We start from the raw sequence: 15702 nt of genomic DNA on the forward strand, positions 1-15702 counted from the left end.
TTTAGAATAAAAAAAATAAATAAACTGAATCTTTCTATTAAATTAGTTTTTTTTTGTTTTTTTCAATTGATTCATAATTGATTCAACAAACTTTCCTTCTAGATGCACACTGTTCAAAAATCATATCTTGGTAGGCAGCACACTAAGAAGAATTTGAAAGGGTTTTGTGATGGATCCAGAGGTGTCTCTCATGCTGCACTGTGATCCATTACAGGCTCTTGGAGAAAATCAAATTAATGTAGAAATTTCAGACAGGTACAGTATCTTTCCATCATAAATATGTTTTCTAAATTATTTTTTATTGTCATATTACTTAAGAATATTTGTACTTTTAAATATTAAGTTGTCACAAAATAGGGCTGTAATGAATAAATGGTGACCAGTTAAGAAAAACAGACTTTATACACAGGGGAGAATGGGGTGAGTTGAGCTAGTTTTTACTTCCGGTGTGTTTAAAGTGAGCACATGACAGTAACGGGTCCAACTTAAATATGTACATACATTTCAGGATGTGGTGCATCCTTGGGGATAATCACTTTGGATCTAAAATAAACCGCTTTCAAGATATGCCTTTCAAAATAAAAGTGGTCTCTTGGCTCAACTTGCCCCCATTGAGGGGTAAGTTGAGCCACATGGAGTTAAACTGTGCCATTGATTATGCTGAAGTAAAACTGAACATTACTATATCAAAAGAAGAGAGATTCAATAAAAAAGACTTGTTAAAGTCTGTGTGTGAGGCTTGTGATGGACTGAGCATCCGTGCTGGGAGTTTCCTCACCTGCGGCTCAAGACGCTGGGTTACGATCCAGCTCCCCGCAACTTTAACAAGCACAGAGAGCTTTGGATGATAGAATGGATGGATGGATGACTTCTGAAAAGTTTTATTTAAAGATACAGTTCACAACTTTGAAGGCATTTTTTAAATTATTTAGAACAAAAAGTTCAAATTGAAGAATTAAAAAAAAAAAAATAAAAACGGAATGCAACTGACCTTACAGAACTGGGCTAATAGCACTCAACATCCCAAATATTGCAGGGAAATATAAATTCATAAAACTTCAATGGCCAATTTTCATAAACAAGGCCACAGATCAGAACAAAATCAAGTTAAAAAAAGAGAACAAAACCAAAAATGTTTGGTCTAAGATTAATGTAGAATTACAGTAAAATAATACTTTATAATCATTGAGCCACTTACCCCAGGACCTTTGGCTCAAATTACCGCACTCCTAACATTTGAACAAACTTGCATCATCCAGCAGTTTAGATCTAACAGTATAGCCTCATATTATAACCTCCTGAAGCACAAACACGTGTGGTATTTTTTCAGATTTGTTGGTAATTGTTCAGACACAAGAAGCATGAGTCCTTGAACATAAAAAAAAAATCACTTTGAACAGCAAAAACAGTTTTTTACCAATTATTCCACAGGCCTCTCTCCATCACCGGGTGAGTAAAATGTAAAAATCCTCATATATTTGTGGCCTCTTCACCGATTTTCTCTAAGGTTGTCTAGAAACAAGGGGTGGCTCAACTTCCCCACAGGCTCAAATCACCCCGCTCTCGCCTATACATTTTTGATGCTGCAAAAAATATAATCTCTGACTTCCTACAATCCCACACTAGGTTCAATCGTCAGAGTTTTCCTGAAATTGAGCAGCACATTGAAGCTGTGTGGAGTGACCGCATGACCAAAGAATCGTGGCTCTTCAATGGCGCTAAGTTCAGATTGCATTCAGCGGTGCTCTCCGTCGTGGAAAAGGGACCAGTGGCAGAACAGGCCGCCCAAAACGTGCTCGCAACGTGGCGAAGGAGACCAATTAGAAAGTGCTGATAAATCCTCAGGAAGATTGGCAAAAGATGAGCAGTCGTGTGTGCTGACATTACAGTTAGGCCTGACCTCTTATAAAGACTATCTGGGGACTAACTGGTCACGAGAGGCGGGGAAGCTGCAGAGTCACGGACAGAACGAATGCGCAGATCCGCAGGCCTTCCTCGCTCAGCCGCTGGGGGTCGGTGCTGTCGTGGCCACGGCTGACGGAGACGTCGTACTGCTGAGGAGAAGCCAGAAAGTGGCAGAGGCTGCAGGCCTGTTAGACATACCTGGAGGTCATCCTGAGCCAAAGGTCAGATACACTGAGAGCTGCTCATTCCTGCAAGATTCCTTTTTCTCTTATAATATACACTCTAAAAAATGCTGGGTTGTTTCAACCCAACTTTGGGTCAAATATGGACTAACCCAACTGTTGGGTTAAATTTTTCAATAACATTTTTAACCCAAAAGTTGGGTTAGCCGATATTTGACCCAAAGTCGGGTTGAAACAACCCAGCATTTTTTAGAGTGTAATATCCATATTTCCATTCCAAAGATAACATCCAACACTTAAATCTAGAACGTATTCAGGTGAGGTAACCGGTTGCTAACTTGTGAAACACTCCATTAAGATGACGAGCTGCAGCTCAAAATACATGTTAGATGGAAGCATTGGGCATTATGATCGAGTTTGGAGCTTAATTCACTATATGTGACCCTGGACCACAAAACCAGTCAGAAGGGTCAATTTTGTAAAACTGAGATTTGTACATCATTTGAAAGCCGAATAAATAACCTTTCCATTGATGTATGGTTTGTTAGGATAGAACAGTATTTGGCCGAGATACAACTATTTGAAAATCTGGAATCTGAGGGTGCAAAAAAAAATCCAAATATTGAGAAAATCATCTTTAAAGTTGTCCAAATGAAGTTCTTAGCAATGCATATTACTAATCAAAAATTAAGTTTTGATATATTTACAGTTGGACATTTGCAAAATATCTTCATTGAACATGATCTTTACTTAATATCCTAATGATTTTTGGCATAAAAGAAAAATCGATAATTTTGACCCATACAATATATTGTTGGCTATTGCTACAAATATACCCCAGCGACTTAACGCTGCTTTTGTGCTCCAGGGTCACATATCTGAATTAGCTTGAGCACTGCAGTTCAGTTGCTGACAGTTCAATGGGAAATTAAGCTCATTTGTAAGTAATTATCTTGGCTACTTTTGCTTTGTTAATATTGAGTGTGTGTAGCACATGGTTATGATTGCTTATTGAAATGTTTCATTGTCCGAGTTGATTTCTATCTAATGCTTAATTGTTACCTGTTGACCACCAATGCTACACTTCAAACACTGATGCTAAATGACTCTTCATGTTGGATTTTGCTGTGGAATCATCTTAGCACTCAAATACTGCTTTTCCTCATTTCATTTCTCAACAAATACTGTGAGCAAAGTGAATGGTTCTGCATGACTTTGAACCAATCTGGTTCTGTTTGACCTCTATTATTGGTGTCATGTTGAATTTGTATGTTTTGTATAACTTTAATACCCATGACTCACAAGAAAAATTGGTCTTCTTGGTCTCTTATGTAACATTAAACAAACGGCCTAAAACTCTACGAGGGTAGAGCATTCAATTCCTACTGTTAGGATGCATCCGAAATTGCATGAAGTGTGCATTCGACGGACACTTTACTATCCCATGAGGCCACGGGAGAGGATTTATGAGTGGCAGTGAAGCGACGCAACTGACGCTGGTAGGTCACGTGATAGTATGACATTCATACTATATAGAACATACTTTTTTAATGGTTAAATTCAAATGTAGTACATGATTTGGGATGCACTGTTACTCTTTCTTTTCCCAATTAAATAGGTGAACTGATGCATTTCCCGGGCAGAGCGCCCTCTAATGCCCAGCTGAATAATGACAGAGCTTCAGTGAGAAGACTGTTGGTACAACAGGAAAACTGTGACCTACCAGCCTCAGTTGTGTCACAGTACTGTCATGTACATGTCTTCTCCCGTGGCCTCCTGGGATAGTAAAGTGTCCATCGACTGCACACTTCAGAATCTTAACAGAAGTAGTAGATCATCTGGATACTTTTCGCCTAGTTTTTCGAATACTATGAATTTAGAAAAGAGTATTATGAACTTGGCATACTGTTTTTTGCATAATAATAATAATAATAATACATTTTATTAAATGGCGCCTTTCAAAACACCCAAGGTCACCTCACAAGCAGGCAAAGATAAAATATACAAATACAAATCACAACAAGACAAAAGCACACAACAGCCACTCAGCATATATAAATAAAGTGCAGTAAAGACTCAAAACATATTATAAAAAGCCTGAATAAAAAGATATGTCTTAAGAGGCGTTTTAAAAGTCTGCAGATACTTTACTGGAAGCCAATGCAATTGCTGAAGAACTGGAGAAATGTGCTCAGTAGAAGCTTATATATCAATTTAGAGGGAACACCAGTAAAAAGGGCATTACAATAGTCTATACGCAAAGTGACTAGTGCGTGAACAAGAACTGCTGTATTATCGGTTGAAAGAAAGGAACGGAGATGGTTAATATTACGCAGATGGAAATATGCAGTCCGCATGATATTGTTAATTTGAGTTTCAAAGGATAGTGTACTATCCAAGATAACACCCAAACTTTTAACCTGTGAGGAAGGGCAAATTGCATTATCATCAATGTAGAAGGAAAAACTATTAGATTTAGACAAAACAGATCTAGTGCCAACAAGTAGGGCCTCAGTTTTGTTGCCATTTAGCTTCAAGAAGTTAGCTGAAAGCCAATCTTTCATTTCAGCTAAACAACTGGACAGAGATGGTGGAGGAAAAGAATCAGTGGGTTTGGCAGACAGGTAAAGTTGGGTGTCATCCGCATAACAGTGAAAATGAACACCATGCTTCCTCAAACTGTAACCAAGAGGGAGTATATAAATAATGAACAGAAGTGGGCCCAAAACAGAACCCTGGGGAACACCAGTGGTGGCTGTAGATATTCTTGATCTGAAACGATTTAATTGAATACGCTGAGTACGATCAGAAAGATACGACCTAAACCAAGACAGGGGAATGCCAGTAATCCCTATAGAAGCTAACCTTTCTAGGAGTATCTTATGTGAGACAGTATCAAAGGCTGCGCTCAAGTCAAGAAGGACATGTATGGTTAATAGCCCAGAGTCAGCTGCCAGCAAAAAATCATTGGTTATAACGCTATACTATATAGTAGGGAAATATTCGATTTCAGATGCAGCATTAGTGTGCTACACTACCACTCAAAAGTTTATAGTAATTTGATTTATTTATCTATTTTTAATAAAGCAACACTTGTTTAGCAAGGATGCATTAAATTGATCAAAAGTGACATTTATAATATTATGAAAGATTTCTAATTCAAATAAATGCCAATTCAAACTTTCTATTCATCTGTGAATCCTGAAAAAATAAAATGCATCACGATTTCCACAAAAATATTGGGCAGCACAGCTGTTTTCAACATTGATAATAATCAGAAATGTTTCCCGAGCAGCAAATCAGCATATTAGAATGATTTCTGAAGATCACGTGACACTGAAGACTGGAGTAATGATGCTGAAAATACAGCTTTGATCACATGCAATAAATTACATTTTAAAATATAGTCACATAGAAAACACTTAGTACAACACATATTGTAATAATATTTCAAAATTTTTGATCATATAAATGCCGCCTTGGTGAGAAGAAGGGACTTTTTTCTTTCAAACACATTCCAAATGTTTGAATGGTGGTGTGTATATCATTTGAAATGCAGTAATATCTGTGTGTGTCTGTAGATGTTGTGTCCAGGGGTCAGTGAGGAGGCCATACGTGTTGATCTCCTGCAGGGTAAGGAGAGAGCCGTGGTTTCAGAGATCTTCTCCTCGGTGTGTGCAGAGATCAGTGATGAGGTGTGTATCTGTGGATTTACATTCGATAGACGATGCTTCAATCCCGTATCGGGAAATTGTGGCAATTGATGCTGCTTTGTGGTCTCACCATTTTTCTTTTTGACACTCATTACAGGTGAACGTTCCCGTCAGTTCTCTGAGCAAACCAGTGTTTATGGGAATTGCGCTGATCCACACTAGTGCAGGACGACCCAGCGCCGAGTTTTATGTCTGGTAAATATCATTCATATGATCTTACACATCCACATGGTGAGCTGTTTGTGTTTAACACTCGTTTGTGTGCTATTTACTGTGAAGGTGCACTTTGACAACAGAAGAAGTGAGAGATTTATATAGACGTGGAGGTCCTGAGGCCCACGAGTCCACTGAAATACTGTTTCTGAGTCGAGCGGTAAGCATTTATATAAATACGGACTAATCCACTACTTCATTCATATTCACATTCTCTTTGCATATGCAAAGTGTTTATGGGATACAAATGTTACAAAGTCATGTACATAAACAGGAATTTCAAAAGACATTCTGTATACTACGATGTCATTTTCTAAATTCTATTCTACAGAAAATGTTCCAGTTGAACGAGCGCTGCCCCCTGTTGTCAGAGATGTGTCCTTCAGCGAAGGGTGCAGCTGCTGCATCAGAGGGTGATGATGCCTGATTACTGAGTTTAATCAGATACACAACCACCTCTGAATAATTGCACAAGCAGATCATATGAGCATGAGTAATTACATCATTTAAAGATTAAAAAAAAAAGTGCTGAAAATGTACTCGCCCTCATGCCATCCAAGATGGAGATGAGTTAGGCTACGTTCACACTAGTGCTCATTTCTGGTTTTTGCTCAATTTTAAATTTTTTTTTTGTATAGCTGTTCACATTGTTGTTTTAAAAGTGGCCAATATCAGATTACCAGTGTGAACAGATCATGCTTCTGAACTGACCCGCATGTGCAAAAGAACAATACGAACTGGGTTGCCAGGTTTTCACAACAAAATCCGCCTAACTGCTTCTCAAAACTAGTCCAAAACTAGCGCAATCGCGTTCTGGGGGTAAATATAGCATTAGTGGGGTCGCTTTAACGCACGGAGTTGAAAAACAACCCTTAGCAGCGATGAAAAAGTAGCCCAATTCTGCAGGAAAACTGTGGACTTGGCAACACTTGCGCAACACGCTGTCATACGGACGTAAACACGGAGGACATTAAGTAAGTGTGATCTGCCGCAGAAGCCAGCGAAATTATGTGCAGGCAATAGGAAAAATAAAGAGAGCAGAGTTTTGAAACTTTTATGATAGGAGCCCTCATGTTTGCTTGTATATAGAGTATATAGACATATGGAAGTGGCACAAGTGAGGTGACATGTGGCCAAGTATGGTGACCCATACTCGGAATTAGGGCTCTGCATTTATCCCATCCAAAGTGCACGGAATTGAAAAGATCAGATTTCATATGGTTTGTTCTGTTCACACTGTCATGAGAAAAACAGATCTGAGTCACATGTGGGCAAAAAAAAATCGGATTTGGGCCACATTTGCTTGCAGCGTGAATGTAGCCTTTGCTTCGTCATCAGATTTGGAGAAATGTAGCATTGCATCAGTGTCTCAGCAATGGATGCTCTGCAGTGAATGGGTGCCGTCAGAATGAGAGTCCAAACAGCTGATAAAAACATCACAATAATCCACAAGTAATCCACAGCACTCCAGTCCATCAGTTAACATCTGGAGAAGACAAAAGCTGAAACAAATCCATCAAGACGTTTTAATTTTAAACTGTTGCATCTGGCTAAAATACGAGTCCATAACCCATAATAACACTTCCTCCATTTGTTGTCTCTCACATCAAAATCCACTCGCATATTTGTTTGAACTCGTGGCTTGTAAACGGAGCTTGATCTGTGCAGATTTCTCTCCTGATTCAGACCAGACCACTTTTTCACGTTATTATGGATAGAGGACTCATATTTTAGCCAGAAGTAACATTCTGAAGTTAAAATGTCTTAGTGATGGATGTTTCAGCTTTTGTCTTCTCCAGATGTTAACTGTAATAACTCCTGTTTAGAAGCTGTTATTTGAAAGATTCTTTTTTTTCTGGTACTTTTTGGCATCTAGTGGCATCAAACAAAGTAAATTGCAGAGAGCTGGACCTAATAGAACCTGAATTACAGAATTTCAAAAAAATAATTTGTTTTAAAACTCCAAAAGCGCCTATGTTTTTTGTTTATTGTAATATTTGAAAAATATATAATGTTATTTATAAAGAATTACACTCATATTTTGTAGTTCAAAGGGTTTTCTTTACAATGAAACCATTTTTTTTTTCATTTCCTCCATTGTATGTGTGTAGGGTAAACATTTGAATTTGAGTATGTCAAATTTAGGCAAAAATACCAAAAAATGCCCTGAGCATAAGTGGTATTATTTCTGACTGTCAAATTGAACCATCTTGTGACATTTTTGGGTCTTTGGTCTACTAATTTAAATAATCTTTTGTTGGTAATCAGTCACAGTTGTACAAACATTTTAATAATGCTTACACAAGTCAATTTTTTACTGTGTTTCTTTTAAAAATAAATGTCACTGCTGTCATCAAGCTTACAGCTGTTGGTCTGTTTTAAGTGAACTCTGTGTAAAGCATCATCTCTTCCATTGTGAACAGGGTGTGAGAAAAGTGTAGAAATCTGCTTCTGTCTGCAGTCCTTAAATATGCGCATATATTACAGCTACAGCTAAGGACAACTAAGTGTCATCCACATATTTTTTTTCCCCTTTAAAAGCAACTCATTGTGTTACACGTAAGATAGAAAGTTAAATGATGAGATTAATCACAAGTAAATATTTAAAACTGATTGATGGCCCTAGTAATAAGAACAGTCATTTTTGCACACACACCCACCAGCATATTTCCTTGTCATCTCACCTTTGTCACAGAGCAGGCCGCCCCAATTTGTGTCACACACACACTTCCAGGGTTCAGTGCAAGTGCCGTGATCACACCCAGGAAATGTCTCACACTCATCACAATAATCCACAAGTAATCCACAGCACTCCAGTCCATCAGTTAACATCTGGAGAAGACAAAAGCTGAAACAAATCCATCAAGACGTTTTAATTTTAAACTGTTGCATCTGGCTAAAATACGAGTCCATAACCCATAATAACACTTCCTCCATTTGTTGTCTCTCACATCAAAATCCACTCGCATATTTGTTTGAACTCGTGGCTTGTAAACGGAGCTTGATCTGTGCAGATTTCTCTCCTGATTCAGACCAGATGACTTTTTCACCGAAGAAAGCAATATTATGGATTTTATTGCCAGAAGTGATGGTTTGAAGTAAAAATGTCTTGATGGATTTGTTTCTTTTGGCTTCTCAAGACGTTAACTGATGGACTGGAGTGCTGTGGATTACTTGTGGATTATTGCGATGTTTTTATCAGCTGTTTGGACTCTCATTCTGACGGCACCCATTCACTGCAGAGCATCCATTGCTGAGACAGTGATGCAATGCTACATTTCTCCAAATCTGATGAAGAAACAAACTCATGATGGCCTGAGGGCAAGTACATTTTAATTTTTGGTTAACTCTTCTTTTCTATTTTATGATCTATCAGAGACTTGTTTGAAAAATTGCAAAAGCATACATTACAAAACAAGTGTTTTTTGTTTTTTTTTTGCATACTGGTGGCCATTAAAAGTCTAATAATTTTCATAATATTTATACAGAAGTTCTTGTTTCGAATACATATAAAGTGTATTTTGCATTGTTTTCTATGGAAAGTAATTTTTTTTTTGACAGACTTTAATTTCAATAAACAAATTTTATATTAAATTAATAAAGGTTTAAAAAGAAATGACTAAGACCTTTTAATTTGGTGCAAATGTCAGTTTGGGATTCACAATGAAAGTCTTTTCAAAGAAGCTCAAGTGAACATTTATCAAGCCTAAACAAGTAAAATATTCACTTGTAGTCCCACTATTAGATGAATAAACCTGAGAAACATTTTCAATGTAAATTTATTAGTAGAGTTTCCACAATAAATATTAGTCTAAAACAGTTTTACAGAGAATATTTCCTTACAAGCCACAAAGAGCTAAATGTGACGATGGCAAGGAGAAGCTCTGTAGAAAGATTTACACACGTTTACAAAATGTATGTGGTGCAAATAAGTAGAGATATCTTATATACAGTCTTATATACAGTACACTGTTACTGTTAAAATCTAGGGCTGTCAGTGAAATCAGCCATGATTCAGTGTTTAGAAAGCAAAATCAAATTCAGAACATCCCTAAAAATACAGGATAACTGTATCAGATGAACATAAACAGATATTCGTCTATGTATGAGCAGCTCGGACATTCTGAACAACTGCTTTGTGTTCCACAGAAAAAAAAAAGCCATGAGTGTGAGTAAACGATGACCGAATGTTCATTTTTCTAGATGAACGACCCGTTAAAAACTAACTGCATTCTGGTACTCAAAAGCGAGCTCCTCATTATAAGCAATGACCTTTGTTAATTAAATTACAGACAGACAGAACCAATTATTTTTTTGTAAAGGTGAAGCACTGCTAATCAAAGCAAAACACGCTCTGATTTAGGTCGTTCTTCCTGCTACACGAAAGTTCTGGGTTTATCAGGATCCTTCCAACTAACTTGAACAGCTATAATATATAACTCTGGTTTTGCTCAGACAAGCTCCACTGCAAAAAAAGAAAAAATGAAGTATATTTCATTGCTATTTTCAAAAGGCCACAGATTGGCACCCATGTGATTTTCTTACCTGGCCAGTGTACGGTGTGTAATAATTCCTGTATCGCTGTGGGTCGCTGCTGCATCTATAAGAGTATAATCATCATTATATAAAGTTTCTAACAATGGTGGACGAAGTACACAAATCAAGTACCTAAGTAAAAGTAAAAGTACCCTAATAAAATATTACTCCAGTAAAGTATTAAGTACTCGATGTTAATTCAATTTAATTTTAATTTTCTTAAATAAAAGAATGAAAGTACTTGATTTCTAATGTACTTAAGTATTATAAGTAAAAATTACTAATTTTAACTTATATTAAACAACTTCATATTATATGTTTTATATCACTCTATACTGCTCAGAATATCTGGGGGAGGGAGGCTTGTCGTACACTATAAAAACATTAAATATTTTAATGTTACGTTTCATTTTTTACCTAAAACCTACCCTGTTGAGACGGGAATACACACATATGGACATGTTCGCATTCAAGCATTTCATACAGTGGGCTTAAACAACTCGCCTTTTACAGCAGATTTAGTTCACAAACAACTGACAGTTGGGACCTAAATATGGTTTTCATTTACAATAATAAATCCTAAAATTCGGCTTATTTTTCGCGCGTGCTCAAGCTCCGAGAATCTCCCGTTCTCGACTCATTTTGAGCCAGACTTGTGAATTCACTGAATTGTTAATGAATTGTCTAAGTAGAGGAGTTCAGGTGAAACGCCACTTCAAGAGAGCGTCGCTTCTCCTGTCTCGCTGATGAACTGGATAGGGAATAGATATAAATTAGTAATGAACCTGAATGCAATTAAAAGGAGCAGTTGACCCAAAAATGAATATTTGCTGAAAATGTGCTCACCCCCAGGCCGTCTAAGATCAGGATGAGTTTGATCTTCATCAGATTTGGAGAAATGTAGCATTGCATCAGTGTCTCAGCAATGGATGCTCTGCAGTGAATGGGTGCCGTCAGAATGAGAGTCCAAACAGCTGATGAAAACATCACAATAATCCACACCACTCCAGTCCGTCCATCAGGCTCGTGTTGTCCACAGACCAGCCCACTCTGAGCACATAGAGATCCGGGTCACAGCTGGTGTCTAATACAGGTGCTGACAGTCGCTTCACAAACTGGAGAGACCCAAAAAAGGAATAATAATTCACCAAAGGTGCCATTTAATTAATCACTTTTGTTGCTGTACAAAACATTTACCGGACTCAAACCTCAAGTTCACAGCTTGGCTTCGAATCCGATCTTCCCTTGACAAAATCCATGGCTCATCCTGCACCCTGACCAAAGAAGAGGGAATTTCTCCCAGAAGAGTAGCTGACCGCTTGCTTCCATCAGAGTCCGTCTCAAAATGCAGGTCACAGTTATCTGTAAAACACAGTGTTTCTGAGGACAGGCTTTCCTTAAGCTTTCATCTTGAATCAAATGACTCCGTATCTGAGTATGCATTGGATCTTGATGAATTTACAGGAATCCAGTCGAACATCCTCAAAATCTATTTGAGCTTCTTTCTCGGGCAGCTCTGAGGAAAAACAAATCAGAGAAAGAAAGTTAGAAATAGTAGTCTGTTACCGATTACAAATTACATGAGAGAATTGTAGTTAGAAACAATCTGGATTACACATTAGGTAATGTAGTCTGACCACTTTCTGATTACTTTTCACTTAACTTGTTTATCACATAGACTTGCATGAGATTATACCAAACTGATAAAAAACAAACAACAAAGAGTAAAGTAACTGTAATATAATCTAATTACAATTACTTAATTTTTGCAATCTGATTATCGTTCAGATAATATCGATTATCGTTCTAGTGAACGATTATCATTCAGATAATCGTTCACTAGAACGATTCATGCATTCATTCATTCACTAGAACGATTCATTCATTCATTGAGATTATACCAAACTGATAAAAAACAAACAACAAAGAGTAAAGTAACTGTAATATAATCTAATTACAATTACTTAATTTTTGCAATCTGATTACGTAATCCAGATTACATGTAATCCGTTACTACCCAGCACTGTTTACAGAATATTTATATTTCAAATAAATGCTGTTTTGACCTTTTTATTAATCAAAGATCAATTTTAAAACTGATAATAATCAGAAATGTTTCTCGAACAGCAGAATGACTTCTGAAAGATCGTGTGACACTCAAAACTGGAGCAACAATGCTGAAAAATCAGCTTTGCATCACAGGAATGAATAATATTTCTAAATATATTCAAATAGAAAACAGCTCTCTTAAATTGCAATAATATTTCGGAATTTTACAAAGAAATGCAGTCTTGGTGAGCATAAGCAATTTCCTTCTAAAAAAAAAAAAGTGTAAATTATATGTTCTTCAAAATACCTTGTAGTACAAGCTCTTGCAGTTTCTACAGATCGATAATCAATACCTATTGTAATGAATGTCTTCTTTGAACTCGTAATAATCTCTGCCTCTCTCCTCATGAGGCCTCTTCAGTTCCCTGCTTTCCTCTGGGCTGGAGTCCACCGTCTCAGGTCCATCTGACAGCCTAAGGAGTACTGCAGGAGGAACCGACCATCGTTTTCTCATCTCGCTTTAATTGTATTATATGAACAGCAAAGCAGCACTATTTTAATTGTGCACTAAGGATGTGTTACACTGGTCTTGCTGCCGTGGTGCTTCTGGCTCTGAAATGGCTAAGACTGATGATGAGCATCCTGACTCTGCATCCTCCGTAGCAACGGTTGCCACGGCGACGGGATGCTGTTGTCCACATCTAAGTACAGTAAACGCGTTCATGCTCTTTTTAGGAGGACTAGTGTGTACTGCAGACTGCGTCCGAACACACTGCTGCTCAGATTCCGTGGAGTGAGACTCTATACTCTATACTCGTCGCTTTGCTTACGTTTCCCCCTTCATCTCCGCTTCTGACACGTTCATCAACGGTGTAGTGCCGAAATTTGCACCCTGCCAGATTATGCACCCCCTAGTATTGGTAGGTTTAGGAGTAGGTGTGGGGGAGGGGTTAGGGTTAGGGGTGGGGTTAGGATTAGGCAATCAGGTAGCGATTTCAACGAGAGGGGGTAATAATTTGGCAGGGGTCGAAAATGGGCACAACACCGGATCTTTTTCTACGTTGTTGTGATTTGATCTGAACGAAAACAGCGTATCCGTGTGACGCAGCTGACACAGAACAGAACTCGGCCACTTTCAGCCTTTTCACTTCCGTCAACAGCATTTTCCAACAAGACCTGTCAATTCCGCATCAAAGCTAAAAAGTTTACGCATGCAGTATCTTGTTATCCAGTAACGGCTGGTCAGTTAGACGCACCCTTTATTAAACTTTTTGGGAATTTCCTCACCCTACCTACGAAAACACACGTCCCGCTGTAGTAGAGAATTCAAGAGAGTGGACTGAGTGCTGATTGGCTTCCGAGAGGGAGCTGATCGTTGATTGGCTACCAGCAGTGACGTAACTGACTCTTTTTCGCGAGTCGGTTCTTTCAAACAATTAGTTCAAAGAACCTTTTTTTTTTTTTTTTTCAAAGAACCAAAAGTGCTGGGTAGTTACGGATTACATGTAATCTGGATTATGTAATCAGATTCCAAAAATTAAGCACTTGTAATTAGATTAAATTACATTTTAAAATACTCAAAATCAGACTACAGTTACTTTTTTATTGATTACATATTATTCACACAATGGCAATGAATTATGTATAATTTATTGAATCTCCCTAACTCCAGTCACTAGTCAGGTGGCTATAATTAAGTGTTTTCTTAGTATTTCAACATTGCATCAGCTACTGATCAACACATTCATCTTGTATTTGAATTATCGCTCAGTGGGTTATTTAACCATGTATTATTATTTCTTTGTAAGGCTTTTGTCTTTCAAATGCACAAATTCACGTTATTTCTTATTTTCATGTAATGCAGGCATTCCCAGACTTTTTTTTGTCATCTGAACCTCTTTCACCAAATATATTTACTTTAAGTACCCTTGAGAAAAAACAAACAAACAAACAATTATTAAGCTTCACATTTGCATGTTCACGGTTCTCTGAAGTTGGTTAATTACTAATTTACCTAATTAACTAAATTCTAATTAACTAAATTAATTATTAATTAATGGTCACATGAGATGCAGGTCAAATATTTAGTTTTTTTAGTAAGTGTTTTATTTTGATTGATGTTGTTTTAAAATTATTTATTTTAATTTTAAATTTTTAAGACTTTATTAATTATTTGCTTTTCATTAAATTCATTCTATTTAAATCAATGTGACAAACAAGTTATGTCAAAAGTAATCTAAAAGTAATCTAAAAGTAGTCTGATTATATTACCAAAAATGTGTAATGTAATGGATTACGTTACTAACTACAATTTTACGTAGTCAGTAACGGATTACATTTTGTAAGTAATCTGACCAGCTCTGTTCAGAGGTTACGTCTTTACGTAATTTCACTGTCCGTGCTCTAAAAAATTCCAATCAAATTTAAATTGAGTTAATAAGGGTGTTTATTGTAATTTTATGTATTCCGGTTCAACTTGTTGCAGCCATGATTCAGCTCCAAAAATATAGGCCTAAAGTAATTTAGAACCTAAATATAGTTTTAATAAAGCACAACTCATTAAAATCAGCCCGTATGTTTGTTTATAACTGTCATATTCAAGTTATATATTTCCGTGATGTTTAATTTGTAATTCTGCTGTTCTTTAATTGTCCATCAGGCAAAAGATCCGACTCAGAACGATTCATTCATTCATTAATTAATTAATTAATTAATTAATTAATTAATTCATTCATTCATTAATTAATTAATTAATTAATTAATTAATTAATTAAATAAAAAGAAAACAGGAAGATAGAATAGAAATAGAATAGAAAATTCTAGCGGTATAGGCTCTTTTTTCAATAAAAATAAAACAAGTCAAAACAATAGAAAAAGAATACTAGTGTTAGATGGTCATTTATTTATTTTTGTACAAAGAAAACAAGTAGTAAGTAGAGAGTGCAACTGCTAGAGTGTCAAGTGTTTTTCTTCATAGAATTAGAATAGAGAGTGCTAGAGTTAGAGGGTCAAATGAAGATGGAACAGATGTGTTTTTAGCCGATTCTTGAAGATGGGACTGCTGGGATTGAGTTGGGCAGGTCATTCCACCAGGAGGGAACATT

General features: G+C 36.8%; 1 pseudogene; it reads left to right on the forward strand.

The window, feature by feature from the left end:
• Nucleotides 1–169: 169 nt before the first annotated feature.
• Nucleotides 170–6447, forward strand: LOC107676774 (nucleoside diphosphate-linked moiety X motif 22-like; annotated as a pseudogene).
• The last annotated feature ends 9255 nt before the right edge of the window (nucleotides 6448–15702 follow it).

The sequence above is a fragment of the Sinocyclocheilus anshuiensis genome, unplaced genomic scaffold (assembly GCF_001515605.1).
Source record: "Sinocyclocheilus anshuiensis isolate Anshui unplaced genomic scaffold, SAMN03320099.WGS_v1.1 scaffold84, whole genome shotgun sequence".
NCBI lineage: Eukaryota > Metazoa > Chordata > Actinopteri > Cypriniformes > Cyprinidae > Sinocyclocheilus > Sinocyclocheilus anshuiensis.